Source organism: Pogona vitticeps, chromosome 2 (assembly GCF_051106095.1).
Source record: "Pogona vitticeps strain Pit_001003342236 chromosome 2, PviZW2.1, whole genome shotgun sequence".
Classification (NCBI taxonomy): domain Eukaryota; kingdom Metazoa; phylum Chordata; class Lepidosauria; order Squamata; family Agamidae; genus Pogona; species Pogona vitticeps.
The window spans coordinates 37,638,216-37,659,086 of record NC_135784.1 but is presented as its reverse complement, the minus strand read 5'-3'; the positions used below and the strand labels follow the sequence as shown (position 1 = coordinate 37,659,086).

At 44.3% G+C, this 20,871-nt stretch overlaps 1 protein-coding gene across 3 annotated transcripts in view; it reads left to right on the top strand.

Moving 5' to 3' along the window:
• FHIT (fragile histidine triad diadenosine triphosphatase) overlaps window positions 1–20,871 on the top strand; it is a 928,323-nt gene that overhangs the window by 59,832 nt on the left and 847,620 nt on the right. The window contains exon 1 of one of the 3 annotated variants that reach the window (XM_072989326.2): window positions 19,949–20,113. The exons of the other annotated variants lie outside the window; for them this stretch is intronic. The gene's annotated coding sequence lies outside the window, so the exon portion shown is untranslated. Of the gene's footprint in view, window positions 1–19,948; window positions 20,114–20,871 lie in introns of those variants that run through there. 3 annotated transcript variants of the gene reach the window in all.

Genomic DNA, 20,871 nt, shown 5'->3' with positions numbered 1-20,871 from the left:
CTCGCTCACGTGCATGCACACATCGTGCTTGTGGGGTGTGTGCTCATACGCATGCGCACAGTGCGCTCGCAGGGGGCGGAATGTGCTCGCGCACATGCACACATCACGCTTGTTGGGGCGCGCTCACGGGGGCGTAGGAGATCTGTGTCCACGCCCCAGTCCTGGATAGGCCACGGACTGCTGCCGGATCACGAACGAGACATTGGAGTCCTCTGGTTTACAGGACACCCTCTTGTGCTCCCTATCATTCACAAAGAGACGCTAAGCAGGGGAAATCCTAGATTCTTTTTCCATTAGTTAACCACTTGTCACCTGAACACAAAGCAATTGTGAGGGCTGCTTTTCAACAAGTTTCCTAGGTATATATGTATTGCATGGAGCCACAAATCAAATTGCCTTGAAGAGATGTGTCTTTCAGATTAACTGTGTGTACTCAAGTACACATAACATCTTTGGATATATATATATTTAAATATCTTTATACCAGCCTGTTTGGCCAGGGAGGAGTTAAAAAGTTCTTCAACTGATTTCCCCTTTGAAAACTTATATCAGGAGTTTGGCCTCAGAAATAATAATAATAATAATAATAATAATAATAATAATAATAATAATAATAATAATAATAATAATAATAATAATAATAATAATAATAATAATAATAATAATAATAATAATATAAAAGAAACACACTTCAGTGGTCCCTGTATTGCTTGGGAACAATATCAAGAAACTTCACACAGTACTATAAGCAGTTGCAGATCTCAGAAATCACACCATCAGAACTACAAAACAGCGTACATATTGTGCTGATATGTAACAGATAACTTATTTAACAGATAACAGATATTTAACAGATAACAGACATCACAACAATACATCCACAACAAAAACACACTGATCATCATAATCGCCCTGAAATGACCCTGAAAAGGACAAAAGCTGTTCCCACAGCTATAAATACTCAACTATCCAACAAACAGCAACAGAGCACAGACTGAGTTCCTACTCCTGTCCTCTGAAGATGCCGGCCACAGAGACTGGTGAAACGTCAGGAAGAACAACCTTCAGAACACGGCCATTCATTTCTGTTACAGAATGCCCAATGTATTTACAATTTTGACTGTGTCTGTGTATTTTTGAATAATAATCTTAGAACTGCAGAGCTGGAAGGGATCCTTTGGATCATCGAGTCCAGCCCCTATCAACGAGGCCAAGAGGCTCTGCAGCCAGATATCTAGGCCACTGAGCTATTCAGCAGTTCTTACACTGGGAGAAGGTTCACTGAGAGCCCTTAGAGCTGGGACCAACACAATTGCTCTGTGCTTTTGTAATGCAGCAGTGCTTTGAATATGTCTTCCAAAATTGTATGCTAAGTCCCTGAGGACACATTGCAAAGTGTCCCTTGTTCAGGCAGATGGTAACTTCATTACTTTCTTAAAGCAAACCTTTTTTTGGTTTGTTTTTTACTCTTCAAAGAAAGCCTATCTTTGATTCTGTCCCTGTGACCTTAATTACCCTAAGCTTTGCAACTATCTGTCTTCCTAGTCCATGAAGTTGCAACAATGCATCTGTATTTTGCAAAATTCTTGCTGGGAAACCTATTCCACACATAAGCCCTTTTGAAATGTTTTTCATGAGAACTGATATTTCAGCTCCTGCGGCCTGGATTCTTTTAACAAATGGTGGGGCGGACTCTTCTCTCATGATAAGGAGAATTTGTCTTTTCAGTTTACATGAGCTATTTTAAATCTGGGTTCATTTGTTATTTTAGAATTCATAACTTGAAAACCATTTGCCCAAACCGACCCAAATTTGGCACAGAACAAGGGCAAACTGTCTGAAGCCTTTGTGTTGGTTTTGGTGCACATCTGAAGCCCTATTTAAAAATTATTATTTTTGTTTGGGTTATCCCTATTCATAATTGCTTTATAGCATGTTTACTTGCTCCACCAGTGCAAGATCAGTACTGCACTCTCATGCAGAGGGATTTGCCCTAAGATAAGTGTGTTTAGGATGGCAGTCTAAATGACTGAAAAGAAAAATTCACTTGCTGTCTTTAATTTGTACAAGTTTCTGTACGGTCCTTTGGAGAGTAGTAGCTGACGTGTTTTCCGAATATTCACATTTTGTATTTTATTAATAGAGTGAGATAAAAAGGCTCTTGAGGACAGTTGGGTATTGTAGCAAATGCTAAGCATGTGACAAATTCTCTGTACCATGCTCAAGGGCTACACTAAAGTCAGAAGGTTTAAATATATTGTGCTGCAAAAGAAATTAGGTATGATAAATCTTTACCTTCAAATTTTTCATCTTTTCCTTTCCTATTTTCCTTTTGTATTTTATGTATTTGGCACTGACACTGATTTCTCTAGGTATTCCTGTATTTCTTATATTTCTACTCTGAATATTATCATTATCTTTCCCCCAAGTTTCTGATTTTCTGGCTGTGAATGCCACTGTAAATGTCTTCTCTCTATTTCTGACTTGTTATGTGGGAGCACATTGCTTATGTCATCAGCATGTTACCACCCAGGCACGAGTGGGTCTATTCATTCTTGGAAACCCAGGATTTGCATAAATATATGTCTTTTTTTAAAAAAACCCAAAATCCTAGAAGAGAGTCATCCGCAAGACAGTAGAGTGTGGAGTGAGCCATCAAAGGCTGTTGGGAAAGAGAATGACAAACTGGTTTTATGAGGAAAACTGTGGTTAGAGAACAAGAATGGATCGAACCATCGAAGTTCTGAATACACGAAGGAGATGGATGATGCTGGTGAAAGCAGAAGCAGTCCTTGTGTGCTGCTTGAGAAAAGGCAGAGCTGCCAGTTGCCCCAGGAGGCCTCTTGCTTTTCCTTGCTGCCTTTGTAACTTGACTGCATTTTTACCATCAGGTTTAAAAATCCAGCCTTTTTGAAACAGTTGACCAAACAGTGGCTGGTCTACTGAGGCCTTATGAAACAGCCAGGGCTCTCCTGAGCGAAGGTGGCTTGGCGTCTTCTTCTGTGCTCTGTAGGGGATGGAGTTTCTGCTACTGCTACTCTCATCTCCACAGTCCTCCACAGGGCAAGGAACTCTGCTTCTACACGGAGCAGTAGACTTTACGACACATGCTCTGCTCCTGCAATGTCAGTAATTACATGCTGTCAGGCTGATTCCAGTTCCTGGCAACCCTTTCCAGGGTTTTCTAGGTTTAGATACTCAATAGTGATTTACCATCATTTTCTTCTGGGAGTACTCTGAGACCGTGCAGCTTATCCAAGGCGACACAGCTGGCGGCAGCAGCAAACAAGGAAAAGTTCTGGTGGTTTTACATAAGGCATGTTAGGGATTTATGGTTCATCTCCACGTGAAACTGGGGTTTACCTGTTTTATAATCTTGGAACTGCAGAATTGGCAGGGACTCTATGGATCATCAAGGCCAGTCCCTGTCAGGGGCGCTCAGTGGGGAATTGAACTCCCAACCTCTGGCAAACTGCTGTCATGTTGCTGGGCAAAGTGCTCCTCTAGAGTTCCCAGGTGTCAAGTGTCAGCTGAAGATTTGGGGGACTGCTGTGCCTCTGAAGGTCTCCAGGCCATGAAATAAGCCACAGGCCATGTGGCACTGAAGAAGAGAACAACTGAATTTGGTTTGTTAAGGTGGTTTTACATTGTGGGTGCACATCTCTGCCCATTTCCAGCTAGCATTGGAGTTTACTGACTCAGCATGGATGGGCTTCCACAATGTGGGCACAACAGAAAGCTGGGCACAGTGGAAAGTCCCGATGCATTTGAAGCAAGGCAAGGAACAGAGTGCCTCGTGCTTATTTCCACAGTCAGCTGCCCTATTAGCACCTCCAGCTCTCTCCCAGATGTTGTCTGCTCCTGTGTGCTTCTGACCTGGCAACACCGTGGGCATCAGGGGATGCCATAAACCAGCAAGGGAGAGACCTTCAATCTGCTGTCCGCATATTGCACACATATTGTGATTAGGTAGGTAGTAAGTAGTGGCTTGCCCCTAGAAGGGTGGTTTATTAATGTCATTAATAAAATAAATAAATAAATAAATAAATAAATAAATAAATAAATAAATAAATAAATAAATAAATAATTGTGTTCAGCCAAACATGGTTACAATCACAGGGCAAATGTTTCTTTACAAATGGGACTGTGTGCGTTGGGGTTCAAGGACATTATGTACATTTATTTCCCTTTAAACACCATTGTATTTGTGAAGCCTTGCAGAGCACCTTCAACTCTCTGTCCCTCCTCTTAACTTAGTATCTGACAGGAGTTTTTGCTCAATTCTTCTCTGTCAGAATTAGGAAAGTTGATTAGATCACTGGTTCTTAAGCTTGGGTTACTCAGGAGTTTTGGACTGCAACTCCCAGAAGCCTTCACCACTAGCTGTCCTGACTGGGGTTTCTGGGAGTTGCAGTTCAAAAGCATCCGAGTAACAAAGGTTAAGAACCAGATGATAACCTGCAGAATTCACCACGTCTCTACCAGCATTGTATGGTCACCCATATAAGTAACTGTTCCGAGCTTAGTTTTATATAGATGTTTGAATATTTGGTCCCCATCCTATCAAACCTGTGTTCTGGCCAATATTCAAGAGTGCTCAGGTGTTCAAAGAGAAAACAAATAATGATTAGGTTTCTCTTTTCACATTTAGTTTTCAGAGTACCTTTTTCATTGCTGAGGAGAATGGTGGACATACTTTTCGCTGTTCCATCATGTTAGGTCATTCTCTATGCTGTGGCTTTGAAGGAAATAAATGAAAACTCGGCTATTTCAGTCTATATGCTGTGATTTTCTGTAGACCCTTCATCTTAACAGTCTTCATTGTGGAAAATTAAAATGTTCTTTTAGCTCTCTGTAATGCCAAAGAAATGCCACAATATTTTATTTATCCCTAAGGATGTGAAGTAGACTTACCTTGCAATGTCAGGAAAAAAAATCCAACTTATTTATTTCATCACCATTTAACTGCAGTCTAGCACTACAGAATCCAGCTGTTGCTGTGGCTTTCCTTTCATTTTGGTGGGGAGGGGAGGAAGCAGGATTGATACTTATTTTTTTTATTTTTAAATTATTTTCCCTTGCACTCTTGGTTATTAATGCATTATTCAGTCTCCTTTCTTTAATAACGGCTTTGGGTTGTTCCATTAGTCACTACAGTTATTACAACACGAAAGGTCTAATTCATCAGTATTTGATTTGCACAGGCAGAGCATAAGGATCATCTGATTCTTTCATGTAGAGGAAAATAGCTGCCATCTTGGCAGAAATGTAGAAAATTCAAGCAAACATGACATAGTACAGGGATCTGAAGTGGCTTACAAAATAGTTTTAAAACAGATAACAGCTAACTTATTATAGCTCAGTTAAACATATTACCATATTAAACGAATCACTGAACTGTAACCCTGTAGGAACAATTTAAAACCACATTAAAAGTAAGAGAAAAAAGTATAGAATCTGTCACTGAAAGCGCCAGGAATGGGGACTCTCAAGTCATGACTTGCTGTCAAGTGGGACTTAAGTCCACCAGTGACTCAACTCGGACTTGATTTGAGCTTTTTTTTTAAGGACTTTGACTCAACTCCCAACTTGGACCTATTTTTCCAAGTAGTGTTTTGAAGTCCCTATTAGTTTAATGGAGATCTATTCTTTTAATGGAGATGGACCTTTTGTGAGTCAGTCTGCCAGCCCACCTATTTATTTTTCAGGATCTCAGCCCTTAACACAAAACCAAACCCATTCCTCTTATTCATTTCTTTTAAGGTGGCCACTCTTGCCTCTTTCTTTCCGCCTCCTCTCTGCAATTATTTATTTACCTCACTCTGGAACTGCCAGCCCACCTCCCAGTAACGGGGCACACTTTGCCTCAGGCCTCTTCGGCCTACCTATCCCATCATGCACCATTTTGCTCCTCTTAGCATTCTCTTGTTAGGCAAATAACGTGGAGGTCAGAGTGATCTATCCAAATTTTATGAAATGTGTGAACCATCAAGCTGTGGGGGAGCTTTGAAGGTGGAGGGTTTGCCCTCCCCCTCCGACTCACCATTGGGCCTCTTGGGGGTAAGGTAAGACCTTTGGACTCCCCTGGAGGGCTAAACCGGACGGGGGGAATTAAAAACTTAGGACTTGGACATGATCTGGACTTGTATTTGAGACCTGGACCCAAAGACCAGCCAATATCCCTGGAAAGCACTTTCTTCAGTTGCTATGTAACTACTCCTGTTGCTAACCAGGTTAATATAACTTTCAGTATTGATTAAAGTAACTGAGTGGATAATCATAGTGTGACGAAAATTAAGCAGCTGTATGTTGCATTGCCTAGATCTTGCTTTTATCATACCTGAGCAGCAAAGAGAGAATGGTATGCAAAAACATCACAGAGGATAAATAAGAGCTTATGTCTAAGTGCATTTCCTTCATTACACATTATTACCCCAAAATGCTGGTGAGCAGAAAGGCGCTGAGTGGAAATGTCACTTTCTGACATAATCGAATCCTTTTAGCAACTGGGGAAAAACCAAACAAACAAACGACAAAGATAATTATATTTTTTTTAAAAAAAAAACTTCTCTAGAAATACATTTTTATAGAACAATTTTGTTAGACCAAAGGGCAAAATAATGCATCTTAGAAAATGTCAAGGAAAAAAAAATCAGCAATAAACACCATTGTGTTAAAGACGCATTTAGTTTCCCTACCAGCAGCGTGTGCCCAATGATCTACATTTCTGTATTTTTTTAAAAAACCCAGGATATTCAAGGTGCCATTTAAAGGTGATCTTTATAAAACATATGCATGACATAATAAAGCCAATTAAACAATGAATGTGCTTATATAATACGTTTCACTCCCTCCCTTGAAATTTTGGCTTTATTAAGGGGAAAAAAACCACACACTTCAATAGGAGTCTACTGAACTCAGTAATTAGCAAGCAGCCTGACATTTACCAGTTTGAAATGACAAATCCCAGGCATTTTAAAACATTGTTTTCCCCCTCCACTCACTTGCATATATAAGCACGTTAAGCTCAGAGGGAAGTTAACAGGCAGCCTTTGATATTTTTTTGCAGTAGTCACTGTCGTATTTTACAGTGTCTCATCCAATATCTTGGCTGTAAATGTTGGCAAGACGAATGCCTCCTTGGAGAATTTTGGTTGTTTCGAATTGCAAACTAAAGCCTGAGCATGTTTTCTTCCCCCCGCCCTCCCCCGGAGGTTGCAGTCTGCGAGTATTTAAACTGAATTTACCGAGGCTTACAGTGGTATTCAAAAGGAGCATGAAACATCTGGTCCCTTTTTGTTCAGGTATGCTCTGACATAAAACAACCCACTTTGCTTGTCCCCTTGCATAGGAAGAGTATGTGGCATGTTAATGTCTCTGAGTAAAGGAAAATTTTAAAACAGAAGGTCCCAAACTCTTAACAATAGCTGTGTGCCGTCAAGTCAGTTCTGACTTATGGCGGCTGTTTTCAGGGATTTCTAGGTAGAGAGTACTCAGAAGTGATTTGCCATTATTTTCATCTGGCACCATCCTAGGGTTGCACACTTCACTTTAGGCCACAGAGGCTGACCCCTCGGGGATGCACAATGTGGTATTGAACTCCCAACTTCTGGTTCCTCAGCCAGATGCTAGAACTACTGAGCTATCCAGCCAGCTCCCCAAACTCTTACCAAAAATTAATGTGTATACAGTGTACACATTTACTTCATTTTGGTATTGTTTTCAAGGAACAAAACAGTATATCATTAAAAGGCATTGTACCGAATACCGAACAACATCATAGTAGGCATCCTTCAGTCTCGAAAGACTATGGTATCGTGCTCTGTATGGAGGACTTGGAACAGCGTCTAGTGTGGCTGAGGAGGCCAATTCGAGAGTGACAATCCCTTCCACACTGGAGACAAATCCAATCTGTCCCCTGTCCAGCTCCCTGGTTTTGCTTCCTTTGTGACTTCCTCTTTGCCTCAGCCTGCTGGACAAGGGTCTCTTCAAATTGGGAGAGGCCGTGATGTACTGCCTGCCTCCAGGCTGAACGATCAGATGTCAGAGTTTCCCATCTGTTGAGGTCTATTCCTAAGGCCTTCAGATCCCGCTTGCAGATGTCCTTGTATCGCAGCTGTGGTCTCCCTCTGGGGCGATTTCCCTGCACTAATTCTCCATATAGGAGATCCTTTGGAATCCGACCATCAGCCATTCTCACAACGTGCCCAAGCCAGCGTAGACGTCGCTGTTTCAGTAATGTATGCATGCTGAAAATTCCAGCTCGTTCTAGGACTACTCTATTTGGAACTCTGTCCTGCCAGGTGATACCAAAAATCCGTCGTAGGCAACGCATATGGAAGGTGTTCAGCTTCCTCTCCTGCCGGGCACAAAGTGTCCAGGACTCGCTGCAGTACAGGAGTGTGCTCAGGACACTGGCTCTATAGACCTGGATCTTGGTATGTGTTGTCAGTTTCTTATTGAGCCATACTCTCTTTGTGAGTCTAGAGAACATGGTGGCTGCTTTCCCAATGCGTTTATCCAGCTCGACATCTAGAGAGAGGGTGTCAGAGATGGTTGAGCCAAGGTACACAAAGTCATGAACAACCTCCAATTCTTGTGTGGAGATGGTAATAGAGGGAGGCGAGTCCACACCCTGGCCCATGACTTGTGTTTTCTTCAGGCTGATTGTTAGTCCAAAGTCTTGGCAGGCCTTGCTGAAACGGTTCATGAGTTGTTGGAGGTCTTCAGCAGAGTGGGCAACAATGGCTGCATCGTCTGCAAAGAGGAAGTCCCTCATGCATTTCAGTTGGACTTTGGTCTTCGCTCTCAATCTAGAGAGATTAAAGAGCTTTCCATCTGATCTAGTCCGGAGATAGACACCTTCTGTTGCAGTTCCAAAGGCATGCTTCAGCATGACAGCAAAAAAGATCCCAAAAAGTGTTGGTGCGAGGACACAGCCCTGTTTCACTCCGCTTCGGATGTCAAAGGGATCTGATGTTGAGCCGTCAAAAACTACAGTGCCTTTCATTCCATCGTGGAAGGACCTGATGATGTTAAGGAGACGAGGTGGACATCCAATCTTGGGAAGTATTTTGAAAAGGCCATCCCTGCTAACCAAGTCAAATGCTTTTGTAAGGTCTATGAAGGCCACTAAGAGTGGCTGTTGTTGTTCCCTGCATTTCTCCTGCAACTGTCGGAGGGAGAATACCATGTCAGTGGTGGATCTATTTGCTCGAAATCCACACTGTGATTCCGGATAGACTCTGTCTGCAAGCACCTGGAGCCTCTTCAGCACAACACGGGCAAGCAGCTTCCCTACAACGCTAAGAAGAGAGATACCACGGTAGTTATTGCAGTCACCCCTGTCACCTTTGTTCTTGTACAACGTGACAATGTTTGCGTCCTTCATGTCCTGTGGTACTCCACCTTCCCTCCAGCAGAGACAAAAGATTTCATACAGTTCGGTGATGATGATCTCCTTACCGCATTTCAGCACTTCAACAGGGATGTTGTCCCTTCCAGGTGCCTTGCCAGAGGTGAGGGAATCCAAGGCCGCATTTATTTCTGCTAGGGTTGGTTCGCTGTCCAGCTCTTCCAAGACAGGCAGGCACTCAATGTTATTTAATGCTTCTTCGGTTACTACATTCTTTCTGGAATATAGCTCGGAGTAGTGCTGCACCCAGCGTTCCATCTGCTGTGCTCGGTCCTGGATGATCACACCTGTAGTAGACTTTAAGGGAGCAGATTTCTTCTGTAATGGACCTAAGGCCTGCTTGATACCATCATACATTCCTTTGATGTTACCTGTGTCCGCTGCTATCTGTATCTGAGAGCAAAGCTGAAGCCAATAGTCATTGGAGCATCTCCTGGCAGCCTGTTGGACTTGGCTACGAGCGGCTCGAAGAGCTTGCAGGTTGTACTCGCTAGGACAGGCTTTGTATGCTGCTAGAGCTCTTCTCTTATCCTCAATGGCTGGCATTAACTCCTCCAAATGGGCTTCGAACCAGTCAGCCATCTTTCTGGTCTTCTTGCCGAAGGTGGACAAGGCGGTGTTGTAGACAGTGTTCTTGAAGTATTCCCATCGTTCAGGTGCATTTACATTAGCTGGACCTGGAAGGGTTTCCTCGAGTGCTTGGGCAAATTCCTTCACTTTTCTTTGATCGCGAGTCTTGTTGATGTCAATACGTGGTCTTCCTTCCTTTTTCATGTGATACAATTTCTTTGTTCGCAGTTTTACTCTACTACACACCAGGGAGTGATCAGTATCGCAATCAGCACTCTGGTAGCTGCGTGTGATCGTAACACTAGGAAGGCTAGAACGTCTAGTGAGGATCAAATCGAGCTGATGCCAATGCTTGGATCTTGGATGTCTCCAGGAAACTCTGTGTTGCAGCTTCGTATTAAAGAATGTGTTGCTGACACAGAGACCATAGTAACAGCAAAACTCCAGTAAGCGTTGGCCATTTTCGTTCATCTTTCCAATGCCAAAACGGCCTAGACAAGTGGGCCAAGAATTGTGATCAGCACCAACTCTAGCATTAAAGTCTCCAAGAATGAACAGTGACTCTCTTTCAGGGACTTTTTTGATAGTAGCTGCCAGATCGTCGTAGAATTTGTCTTTCACTTCTGGAGTGGATGACAGTGTTGGTGCATATGCACTAATGAGGGTTACTGGTCCTGCTGATGAGTGGAGCTGCAGAGACAGGATTCTTTCACTCCCCACAGTGGGTGGAACAATGCATCTCAGGAGAGTGTTTCTGACTGCAAAGCCAACACCATATTCCCTGGTCTCATTCGATGGTTTTCCCTGCCAGAAGAATGAGAAGTTTTTTTCTTTGACAGATCCCGAGTCTGGCAGTCTTGTCTCTTGCAGGGCAACAATGTCCATCTGTAGTCTACTCAGTTCCATGTCAATGACAGCTGTCTTGTGCACATCGTCTATTTCTTGCAGGTCGTTAGGAAAGCCGTAGTCAGGAAAGCCAGGGGTCATTGTCCGTACATTCCAGGTGCCCAGCTTTAGGGCAGAAGTTTTCTTATGATTGTTGCATGGTGCACGGTTGTCGATCTGCTTGTCGGGTTTCACCCTAAACCCCACGCACCCCGTGAGGTTAACAGACCGTGGCGAGGTAGCACCTTACTGGCTGGGGGCTGCCCAGCTTAAGGCGGGCGGTATCTACCTAGTGAGGTGCAATGACCTCTCCCACCGTCAGAAGTAGCCCCTGGCGTCCTGCTCTACGCCAATTCAGCAGAGACTTATAACCGGTAACTGCTACTTCCCGTGTTGTTTCGACGCTGTATGCGAAGCTGGAGTGTCCTCTCCAGAGCACGAAGCCTGGGTAAAATAGTATGGAGGATAGGCTGTTACCCAAGCAGCAAATCCCCCCTCTCCACATCGCTGAAATGGTCCAGTGGAAAGGCAAGAGCCAATACAACTGGTTCCAGCAACGTCGCAGGAGTTGGCAGAGTGAAAGAAAGTGCCTCCGGGACTCCGGCTCCGGATTTTGCCTCGAGGTTATCTCCTGAAGCCCTTTCCATAAGTGGATATAGCCACAAGGCAGTGGAGGTTAAAATTTGGAGTTTTCCTTCTCCTAGATGGGCTGCCTTCCAGGGCTGACGAGTCCCACCTACCCGGCCTGCTCTCTTTTACCAAATTAAGTAAGAGATAGGATTAGGGAATTTCATGTGACACACTCTCCTCCTCATTCTCTTTTTAAAGCTGAAATTCTGCCCTCCTTCAGGACATCCATATTCAGCATATTGGGGTTGGAGATAGACTTAGAGTATTTCGCGCGCCGTTAGGCGCGCGGTCCAGTAAAATCAGGATTCAAACTACTAGGCCCTCCCACTAGACCATGTGATGAGCCAGAACAAAGAGACAGGAAAAAACAGACTTCTCCACAAAAAGCCTACCTTTCGCCTCCTTCCCAGCCAAAACCCTTAAGGAAAATGGACACAGGCTCCAGTAAAATCAGGATTCAAACTACTAGGCCCTCCCACTAGACCATGTGATGAGCCAGAACAAAGAGACAGGAAAAAACAGACTTCTCCACAAAAAGCCTACCTTTCGCCTCCTTCCCAGCCAAAACCCTTAAGGAAAATGGACACAGGCTCCAGTAAAATCAGGATTCAAACTACTAGGCCCTCCCACTAGACCATGTGATGAGCCAGAACAAAGAGACAGGAAAAAACAGACTTCTCCACAAAAAGCCTACCTTTCGCCTCCTTCCCAGCCAAAACCCTTAAGGAAAATGGACACAGGCTCCAGTAAAATCAGGATTCAAACTACTAGGCCCTCCCACTAGACCATGTGATGAGCCAGAACAAAGAGACAGGAAAAAACAGACTTCTCCACAAAAAGCCTACCTTTCGCCTCCTTCCCAGCCAAAACCCTTAAGGAAAATGGACACAGGCTCCAGTAAAATCAGGATTCAAACTACTAGGCCCTCCCACTAGACCATGTGATGAGCCAGAACAAAGAGACAGGAAAAAACAGACTTCTCCACAAAAAGCCTACCTTTCGCCTCCTTCCCAGCCAAAACCCTTAAGGAAAATGGACACAGGCTCCAGTAAAATCAGGATTCAAACTACTAGGCCCTCCCACTAGACCATGTGATGAGCCAGAACAAAGAGACAGGAAAAAACAGACTTCTCCACAAAAAGCCTACCTTTCGCCTCCTTCCCAGCCAAAACCCTTAAGGAAAATGGACACAGGCTCCAGTAAAATCAGGATTCAAACTACTAGGCCCTCCCACTAGACCATGTGATGAGCCAGAACAAAGAGACAGGAAAAAACAGACTTCTCCACAAAAAGCCTACCTTTCGCCTCCTTCCCAGCCAAAACCCTTAAGGAAAATGGACACAGGCTCCAGTAAAATCAGGATTCAAACTACTAGGCCCTCCCACTAGACCATGTGATGAGCCAGAACAAAGAGACAGGAAAAAACAGACTTCTCCACAAAAAGCCTACCTTTCGCCTCCTTCCCAGCCAAAACCCTTAAGGAAAATGGACACAGGCTCCAGTAAAATCAGGATTCAAACTACTAGGCCCTCCCACTAGACCATGTGATGAGCCAGAACAAAGAGACAGGAAAAAACAGACTTCTCCACAAAAAGCCTACCTTTCGCCTCCTTCCCAGCCAAAACCCTTAAGGAAAATGGACACAGGCTCCAGTAAAATCAGGATTCAAACTACTAGGCCCTCCCACTAGACCATGTGATGAGCCAGAACAAAGAGACAGGAAAAAACAGACTTCTCCACAAAAAGCCTACCTTTCGCCTCCTTCCCAGCCAAAACCCTTAAGGAAAATGGACACAGGCTCCAGTAAAATCAGGATTCAAACTACTAGGCCCTTCCACTAGACCATGTGATGAGCCAGAACAAAGAGACAGGAAAAAACAGACTTCTCCACAAAAAGCCTACCTTTCGCCTCCTTCCCAGCCAAAACCCTTAAGGAAAATGGACACAGGCTCCAGTAAAATCAGGATTCAAACTACTAGGCCCTTCCACTAGACCATGTGATGAGCCAGAACAAAGAGACAGGAAAAAACAGACTTCTCCACAAAAAGCCTACCTTTCGCCTCCTTCCCAGCCAAAACCCTTAAGGAAAATGGACACAGGCTCCAGTAAAATCAGGATTCAAACTACTAGGCCCTCCCACTAGACCATGTGATGAGCCAGAACAAAGAGACAGGAAAAAACAGACTTCTCCACAAAAAGCCTACCTTTCGCCTCCTTCCCAGCCAAAACCCTTAAGGAAAATGGACACAGGCTCCAGTAAAATCAGGATTCAAACTACTAGGCCCTCCCACTAGACCATGTGATGAGCCAGAACAAAGAGACAGGAAAAAACAGACTTCTCCACAAAAAGCCTACCTTTCGCCTCCTTCCCAGCCAAAACCCTTAAGGAAAATGGACACAGGCTCCAGTAAAATCAGGATTCAAACTACTAGGCCCTCCCACTAGACCATGTGATGAGCCAGAACAAAGAGACAGGAAAAAACAGACTTCTCCACAAAAAGCCTACCTTTCGCCTCCTTCCCAGCCAAAACCCTTAAGGAAAATGGACACAGGCTCCAGTAAAATCAGGATTCAAACTACTAGGCCCTCCCACTAGACCATGTGATGAGCCAGAACAAAGAGACAGGAAAAAACAGACTTCTCCACAAAAAGCCTACCTTTCGCCTCCTTCCCAGCCAAAACCCTTAAGGAAAATGGACACAGGCTCCAGTAAAATCAGGATTCAAACTACTAGGCCCTCCCACTAGACCATGTGATGAGCCAGAACAAAGAGACAGGAAAAAACAGACTTCTCCACAAAAAGCCTACCTTTCGCCTCCTTCCCAGCCAAAACCCTTAAGGAAAATGGACACAGGCTCCAGTAAAATCAGGATTCAAACTACTAGGCCCTCCCACTAGACCATGTGATGAGCCAGAACAAAGAGACAGGAAAAAACAGACTTCTCCACAAAAAGCCTACCTTTCGCCTCCTTCCCAGCCAAAACCCTTAAGGAAAATGGACACAGGCTCCAGTAAAATCAGGATTCAAACTACTAGGCCCTCCCACTAGACCATGTGATGAGCCAGAACAAAGAGACAGGAAAAAACAGACTTCTCCACAAAAAGCCTACCTTTCGCCTCCTTCCCAGCCAAAACCCTTAAGGAAAATGGACACAGGCTCCAGTAAAATCAGGATTCAAACTACTAGGCCCTCCCACTAGACCATGTGATGAGCCAGAACAAAGAGACAGGAAAAAACAGACTTCTCCACAAAAAGCCTACCTTTCGCCTCCTTCCCAGCCAAAACCCTTAAGGAAAATGGACACAGGCTCCAGTAAAATCAGGATTCAAACTACTAGGCCCTCCCACTAGACCATGTGATGAGCCAGAACAAAGAGACAGGAAAAAACAGACTTCTCCACAAAAAGCCTACCTTTCGCCTCCTTCCCAGCCAAAACCCTTAAGGAAAATGGACACAGGCTCCAGTAAAATCAGGATTCAAACTACTAGGCCCTCCCACTAGACCATGTGATGAGCCAGAACAAAGAGACAGGAAAAAACAGACTTCTCCACAAAAAGCCTACCTTTCGCCTCCTTCCCAGCCAAAACCCTTAAGGAAAATGGACACAGGCTCCAGTAAAATCAGGATTCAAACTACTAGGCCCTCCCACTAGACCATGTGATGAGCCAGAACAAAGAGACAGGAAAAAACAGACTTCTCCACAAAAAGCCTACCTTTCGCCTCCTTCCCAGCCAAAACCCTTAAGGAAAATGGACACAGGCTCCAGTAAAATCAGGATTCAAACTACTAGGCCCTCCCACTAGACCATGTGATGAGCCAGAACAAAGAGACAGGAAAAAACAGACTTCTCCACAAAAAGCCTACCTTTCGCCTCCTTCCCAGCCAAAACCCTTAAGGAAAATGGACACAGGCTCCAGTAAAATCAGGATTCAAACTACTAGGCCCTCCCACTAGACCATGTGATGAGCCAGAACAAAGAGACAGGAAAAAACAGACTTCTCCACAAAAAGCCTACCTTTCGCCTCCTTCCCAGCCAAAACCCTTAAGGAAAATGGACACAGGCTCCAGTAAAATCAGGATTCAAACTACTAGGCCCTCCCACTAGACCATGTGATGAGCCAGAACAAAGAGACAGGAAAAAACAGACTTCTCCACAAAAAGCCTACCTTTCGCCTCCTTCCCAGCCAAAACCCTTAAGGAAAATGGACACAGGCTCCAGTAAAATCAGGATTCAAACTACTAGGCCCTCCCACTAGACCATGTGATGAGCCAGAACAAAGAGACAGGAAAAAACAGACTTCTCCACAAAAAGCCTACCTTTCGCCTCCTTCCCAGCCAAAACCCTTAAGGAAAATGGACACAGGCTCCAGTAAAATCAGGATTCAAACTACTAGGCCCTCCCACTAGACCATGTGATGAGCCAGAACAAAGAGACAGGAAAAAACAGACTTCTCCACAAAAAGCCTACCTTTCGCCTCCTTCCCAGCCAAAACCCTTAAGGAAAATGGACACAGGCTCCAGTAAAATCAGGATTCAAACTACTAGGCCCTCCCACTAGACCATGTGATGAGCCAGAACAAAGAGACAGGAAAAAACAGACTTCTCCACAAAAAGCCTACCTTTCGCCTCCTTCCCAGCCAAAACCCTTAAGGAAAATGGACACAGGCTCCAGTAAAATCAGGATTCAAACTACTAGGCCCTCCCACTAGACCATGTGATGAGCCAGAACAAAGAGACAGGAAAAAACAGACTTCTCCACAAAAAGCCTACCTTTCGCCTCCTTCCCAGCCAAAACCCTTAAGGAAAATGGACACAGGCTCCAGTAAAATCAGGATTCAAACTACTAGGCCCTCCCACTAGACCATGTGATGAGCCAGAACAAAGAGACAGGAAAAAACAGACTTCTCCACAAAAAGCCTACCTTTCGCCTCCTTCCCAGCCAAAACCCTTAAGGAAAATGGACACAGGCTCCAGTAAAATCAGGATTCAAACTACTAGGCCCTCCCACTAGACCATGTGATGAGCCAGAACAAAGAGACAGGAAAAAACAGACTTCTCCACAAAAAGCCTACCTTTCGCCTCCTTCCCAGCCAAAACCCTTAAGGAAAATGGACACAGGCTCCAGTAAAATCAGGATTCAAACTACTAGGCCCTCCCACTAGACCATGTGATGAGCCAGAACAAAGAGACAGGAAAAAACAGACTTCTCCACAAAAAGCCTACCTTTCGCCTCCTTCCCAGCCAAAACCCTTAAGGAAAATGGACACAGGCTCCAGTAAAATCAGGATTCAAACTACTAGGCCCTCCCACTAGACCATGTGATGAGCCAGAACAAAGAGACAGGAAAAAACAGACTTCTCCACAAAAAGCCTACCTTTCGCCTCCTTCCCAGCCAAAACCCTTAAGGAAAATGGACACAGGCTCCAGTAAAATCAGGATTCAAACTACTAGGCCCTTCCACTAGACCATGTGATGAGCCAGAACAAAGAGACAGGAAAAAACAGACTTCTCCACAAAAAGCCTACCTTTCGCCTCCTTCCCAGCCAAAACCCTTAAGGAAAATGGACACAGGCTCCAGTAAAATCAGGATTCAAACTACTAGGCCCTTCCACTAGACCATGTGATGAGCCAGAACAAAGAGACAGGAAAAAACAGACTTCTCCACAAAAAGCCTACCTTTCGCCTCCTTCCCAGCCAAAACCCTTAAGGAAAATGGACACAGGCTCCAGTAAAATCAGGATTCAAACTACTAGGCCCTCCCACTAGACCATGTGATGAGCCAGAACAAAGAGACAGGAAAAAACAGACTTCTCCACAAAAAGCCTACCTTTCGCCTCCTTCCCAGCCAAAACCCTTAAGGAAAATGGACACAGGCTCCAGTAAAATCAGGATTCAAACTACTAGGCCCTCCCACTAGACCATGTGATGAGCCAGAACAAAGAGACAGGAAAAAACAGACTTCTCCACAAAAAGCCTACCTTTCGCCTCCTTCCCAGCCAAAACCCTTAAGGAAAATGGACACAGGCTCCAGTAAAATCAGGATTCAAACTACTAGGCCCTTCCACTAGACCATGTGATGAGCCAGAACAAAGAGACAGGAAAAAACAGACTTCTCCACAAAAAGCCTACCTTTCGCCTCCTTCCCAGCCAAAACCCTTAAGGAAAATGGACACAGGCTCCAGTAAAATCAGGATTCAAACTACTAGGCCCTCCCACTAGACCATGTGATGAGCCAGAACAAAGAGACAGGAAAAAACAGACTTCTCCACAAAAAGCCTACCTTTCGCCTCCTTCCCAGCCAAAACCCTTAAGGAAAATGGACACAGGCTCCAGTAAAATCAGGATTCAAACTACTAGGCCCTCCCACTAGACCATGTGATGAGCCAGAACAAAGAGACAGGAAAAAACAGACTTCTCCACAAAAAGCCTACCTTTCGCCTCCTTCCCAGCCAAAACCCTTAAGGAAAATGGACACAGGCTCCAGTAAAATCAGGATTCAAACTACTAGGCCCTCCCACTAGACCATGTGATGAGCCAGAACAAAGAGACAGGAAAAAACAGACTTCTCCACAAAAAGCCTACCTTTCGCCTCCTTCCCAGCCAAAACCCTTAAGGAAAATGGACACAGGCTCCAGTAAAATCAGGATTCAAACTACTAGGCCCTCCCACTAGACCATGTGATGAGCCAGAACAAAGAGACAGGAAAAAACAGACTTCTCCACAAAAAGCCTACCTTTCGCCTCCTTCCCAGCCAAAACCCTTAAGGAAAATGGACACAGGCTCCAGTAAAATCAGGATTCAAACTACTAGGCCCTCCCACTAGACCATGTGATGAGCCAGAACAAAGAGACAGGAAAAAACAGACTTCTCCACAAAAAGCCTACCTTTCGCCTCCTTCCCAGCCAAAACCCTTAAGGAAAATGGACACAGGCTCCAGTAAAATCAGGATTCAAACTACTAGGCCCTCCCACTAGACCATGTGATGAGCCAGAACAAAGAGACAGGAAAAAACAGACTTCTCCACAAAAAGCCTACCTTTCGCCTCCTTCCCAGCCAAAACCCTTAAGGAAAATGGACACAGGCTCCAGTAAAATCAGGATTCAAACTACTAGGCCCTCCCACTAGACCATGTGATGAGCCAGAACAAAGAGACAGGAAAAAACAGACTTCTCCACAAAAAGCCTACCTTTCGCCTCCTTCCCAGCCAAAACCCTTAAGGAAAATGGACACAGGCTCCAGTAAAATCAGGATTCAAACTACTAGGCCCTCCCACTAGACCATGTGATGAGCCAGAACAAAGAGACAGGAAAAAACAGACTTCTCCACAAAAAGCCTACCTTTCGCCTCCTTCCCAGCCAAAACCCTTAAGGAAAATGGACACAGGCTCCAGTAAAATCAGGATTCAAACTACTAGGCCCTCCCACTAGACCATGTGATGAGCCAGAACAAAGAGACAGGAAAAAACAGACTTCTCCACAAAAAGCCTACCTTTCGCCTCCTTCCCAGCCAAAACCCTTAAGGAAAATGGACACAGGCTCCAGTAAAATCAGGATTCAAACTACTAGGCCCTCCCACTAGACCATGTGATGAGCCAGAACAAAGAGACAGGAAAAAACAGACTTCTCCACAAAAAGCCTACCTTTCGCCTCCTTCCCAGCCAAAACCCTTAAGGAAAATGGACACAGGCTCCAGTAAAATCAGGATTCAAACTACTAGGCCCTCCCACTAGACCATGTGATGAGCCAGAACAAAGAGACAGGAAAAAACAGACTTCTCCACAAAAAGCCTACCTTTCGCCTCCTTCCCAGCCAAAACCCTTAAGGAAAATGGACACAGGCTCCAGTAAAATCAGGATTCAAACTACTAGGCCCTCCCACTAGACCATGTGATGAGCCAGAACAAAGAGACAGGAAAAAACAGACTTCTCCACAAAAAGCCTACCTTTCGCCTCCTTCCCAGCCAAAACCCTTAAGGAAAATGGACACAGGCTCCAGTAAAATCAGGATTCAAACTACTAGGCCCTCCCACTAGACCATGTGATGAGCCAGAACAAAGAGACAGGAAAAAACAGACTTCTCCACAAAAAGCCTACCTTTCGCCTCCTTCCCAGCCAAAACCCTTAAGGAAAATGGACACAGGCTCCAGTAAAATCAGGATTCAAACTACTAGGCCCTCCCACTAGACCATGTGATGAGCCAGAACAAAGAGACAGGAAAAAACAGACTTCTCCACAAAAAGCCTACCTTTCGCCTCCTTCCCAGCCAAAACCCTTAAGGAAAATGGACCGAACAACAGCTGCCTTGCATAACAACAACACAATAACACAGAAAATTAACAAATTGCATGGGTGTCCGTGGGTCAGAGGTCTTTAGTTTCTGCTAAAGGGGTTTTATCCTTTCCTACTAGCCAATTAACAAAGCCTTCCTCCCCACTGAGGCTTGCCCCTCCTATTCTTGTTTCTGCTTTCATTGTTTGTTTTGATCTCTTTCTGCTTCCTTCTTCTTTTGACCATGCAGTTGCATGGGTCTTTCTGTCTCTTTCAAGAAGGTTGAGAGATCCAATCTCCCTTTTATCTTTCATATTTCTGAATGTAACTGAAGGCTACAGACTAGGTAAAATACATGTTTGACTTTGTTATAAGATTGAGTACTGTACAGTATGTGTAGAGCAGGATTACCAGCAAGACCTTTGCAAAGTAGATTGTTCCAGCTTCCTGGCCTGGGAAGAGGGTGGTTTGGAGGGCAACGAAAGGTCATAGTAACAAACAGTCTTTTAAGGGTTCAAAAACAGGCTTGCTTTAAAGAAAATAATGCAGTGACAGTCCTCTAGAAAGGGGGACATTTTGCAGTGTATCTCCAGGGAATGAGTGTACAATTTTGGAAGGCGTATTCAGAGTATTTCTAAATTACAAAAACACAGTCAGTTGTGTTTATCCCAGCCCTTTCAGTGAACATTCTCTCAGGATTTCTGAGATCGGGAATCTGACATGTGTTTTCAAAGGGGAAATAATCTTGAGGTCTGGGACAATTTGAACTTTCGGGTCCTTTTAAGGAAAAAAACAGGGTATAAATAAACAGATAGAAAAACAAACAAATCAACAAACATTTGATTCTGTCATTCAAGACCGAATTAGTTGACTCTCAAGAGGAGAACTTTTTAACTCCTTCCTGACCAAAAAGTCAGTTGTGCTAGGAAAGGGATTCGGTGACTGGTTCTACAAATACTTTAAGAGATATTTTAAAAAGAATAAAGAGAAAAAATACAGAAGCTCACTCATTTAAGCTGTGAAATTACTGTTTTTTGCTTGGTGGGTGAGAATGGCCTTATTGAATTTTAGGAGAACCTTGTTGCCTATATCCTCTCATACTTC